The sequence below is a fragment of the Tachyglossus aculeatus genome, chromosome 10, assembly GCF_015852505.1.
Source record: "Tachyglossus aculeatus isolate mTacAcu1 chromosome 10, mTacAcu1.pri, whole genome shotgun sequence".
Taxonomy (NCBI): domain Eukaryota; kingdom Metazoa; phylum Chordata; class Mammalia; order Monotremata; family Tachyglossidae; genus Tachyglossus; species Tachyglossus aculeatus.
In genome coordinates this window covers 20182377-20185187 of record NC_052075.1, presented here as the reverse complement: position 1 = coordinate 20185187, position 2811 = coordinate 20182377, and the positions used below count along the sequence as shown (strand labels likewise).

Here is a 2811-nt window from a genome sequence, read left to right as displayed (position 1 = left end):
CTGCGAAGGAGACTAAGAATAAGATTGTGATCTGTGGATAAGGAAGGCCTACAGAAAGGGATTTTTCAACATGGTACTCAGTGAGAGAAATGCTGTTGTTTATCTTTGTGTGAATAAAGTAACCTCTTTGAGAGTGCTTGGGAGAATAATACAATACAACAGAGATGGCAGAGATGATACCTGCCCACAGGTTTACACCCTAGAGAGACTATTCTGCAAGTTTCATCCTGTTTTATGTTGTCGAGTCTTCTCCTACCAATAGCTACACCATGGACATACCTTTTCTAGAATACCCCACCACCATCTGCATTTGTTCAGATATTATATCCATGGAATTTTCTTGGTAAAAATTCAGAAGTGATTTACCATTGCCTCCTTCCACGCAGTAAACCTGAGTCTCCACTCTTGACTCTCCCCCATGCCGCTGCTGGCCAGCACAGAGGAGTATTGACTCGTAGCAGATTGTCTTCTACTCACTAGCCACTGACCAAGCTAGGAATGGAATGATTAGGCCTCTGCTTGACTCTCCCTCCTGTAGTCGAGACTGGTAGAGTACTGGAAACTCTCCAGGTGTGACCCTGAGAGGGTGCAAAATAGTAGTAATAGTATTTATTAAGTGCTCACTGGGTGCAGAGCACTTGTACTAAGCACCAGGATAAAATATGCAGGTGGAAATTATATCATCTTTGTCCCTTGTGGCACTCACTAAGAATGGTTTCCCACTGGTAACAATGTAGTGCATGGTGTTTTCTCAAAATCCAGAGTATTCACCAAGCCATATAATATAGTTTTAAATGGTGAAAAAAACACAATAGTGTTGCTTCGTTAAATTTCAGGGTAGACTTATGAAAATGAAATGAAATATTTTGAATTTGATTTTTGGGGTACATAAGTGAAGAAGCAGCATGGTCTAGTTGCTAGAGCACAAGCCTGGGAGTAAGAAGGACCTGAGTTCTAAACCTGGCTCCACCAGTTGTCTGCTGTGTGACCTTGGGCAAGTCATTTCACTTCCTCAGTGCCTCAGTTACTTCACTGTAGAATGGGGATTAAAACTGTGAGTCCCAAGTGGGACATGGACTGTGTCTAACCTGATTAGCTTCTATCTACCCCAGAGTTTAGAAAAGTGCTTGGCACAGAGTAAGTACTTCACAAATGCCATAAAAAAATAGGTACAAGCCAGACAGCTCGTTCTGCTATAACGCACGTATTGTCATTACACAATCTAGATATAACATGATGTAGGAATTAAGGAACCTTCTTCACACAGCACAGATCACTCCTGGGTATAACATAATAACAATAATAATAATAATAGTGGTATTTATTAAGTGGTTACTATGTGCCAGGCTCTGTTCTAAGCACTGGGGTAGATACAAGATAACCACATTGGACATAGCCCCTGTCCCACATAAAGCTCACAGTTTTAATCCTCATTTTACAGATGAGGGAATTGAAGCCCAGAACAATTGAGTGACTTGCCCAAGGTCACACAGCAGAGCACAAACCACAAGATGACATGTGTAGATCTCACGTAGAAAGATACAACTTAGTAGAGTGCTTAATACTCAGGGTGTGTGCCTCATAAAAGTCTCATTAAAATCCTACTGTGTGCAGAGCACTGTACGAGATGCATGGAAGAGTAGAGTAGCTGGTAGACATGTTTCCTGCCCACAAGTAGCTTACAGTCTGGAGGCGGAGACAGATATTAAAACAAATTACAGATTTTCTTTATGGCATCTGTGAAGACTGTGAGCCCGTTGTTGGGTAGAGACCATCTCTATATGTTGCCAACTTGTACTTCCCGAGCGCTTAGTACAGTGCTCTGCACACAGTAAGTGCTCAGTAAATATGATTGAATGAATGAATGAAGTACTTACTCTGTGCCAAGAACTCTCCTAAACTCTGGGGTAGATTAGTGCTGTGGTGCTGAGAGTTGGGCGAATATCAAGCATTTAAAGGGTACAGTTCCAAGTTAGTAGGTGTTGCAGAAGGGAGAAAGAGTAGGGGAAATGAAGGCTTACTCAGGGAAGGCTTCTTGGAGGAGGTGTGATTTTTAAAATACTTTGAAGGTGGGGAGAGTAGTGGTCATCAGATATGAAGGGGGAGAGAGTCCCAGGTCAGAGGCAGGATGTGGGCAAGGGACAGCAAAGAGATAGATGAGATTGAGGTTCCCAGAGAAGGTTGGCATTAGAGGACCAAAGTGTCTGGGCTGGATTGTAGTAGGGAATCAGAAAGGTAACGTAGGTGGGGTCCAGGTGAAGAGTGCTTTAAAGCCGATGGTAAGGAGTTTCAAGAACCTCCAGCAGTTGCTCATCACCTCCGCATCAAACAAAAACTCCTCACTATTGGCTTTAAACCATCCAATCACCTGGTCCCCTCCCACCTCACTTCGCTACTCTCCTACTACCATCAAGCCTACCCATTTTGCTCCTCTAATAATAATAATGATGGCATTTGTTAAGTGCTTCCTGTGTGCCAAGCCCTGTTCTAAGCGTGGGGTGCTCACCTTCTTACTTTACCTCGATATTGTCTATCTCGCTGCCGACCTCTCGCATACATCCTGTCTCTAGCTTGGAAAGTCCTCCCTCCTCATATTCATTCCCTCATTCATTCCATCATATTTATTGAATGCTTACTGTGTGCAGAGCACTGTACTAAGTGCTTGGAAAGTACAATTCAGCAACAGAGACAATCCTGACCCACCAACGGGCTCACAGTCTAGAAGCAGTGGGGCTCACAGTCTTTATCCCCATTTTACAGATGAGGGGACTGAGGCTCAGAGAAGTTAAGTGACTTGCCCAAAGTCACACA

General features: G+C 43.4%; 1 non-coding gene across 1 annotated transcript; it reads right to left on the bottom strand.

Moving 5' to 3' along the window:
* Nucleotides 1-450: 450 nt before the first annotated feature.
* LOC119933954 lies at nucleotides 451-588 on the bottom strand. Its single transcript, XR_005452819.1, has one exon. It is a non-coding gene; the product is annotated as a small nucleolar RNA SNORA7 (small nucleolar RNA).
* Between the last annotated feature and the right edge of the window lie 2223 nt (nucleotides 589-2811).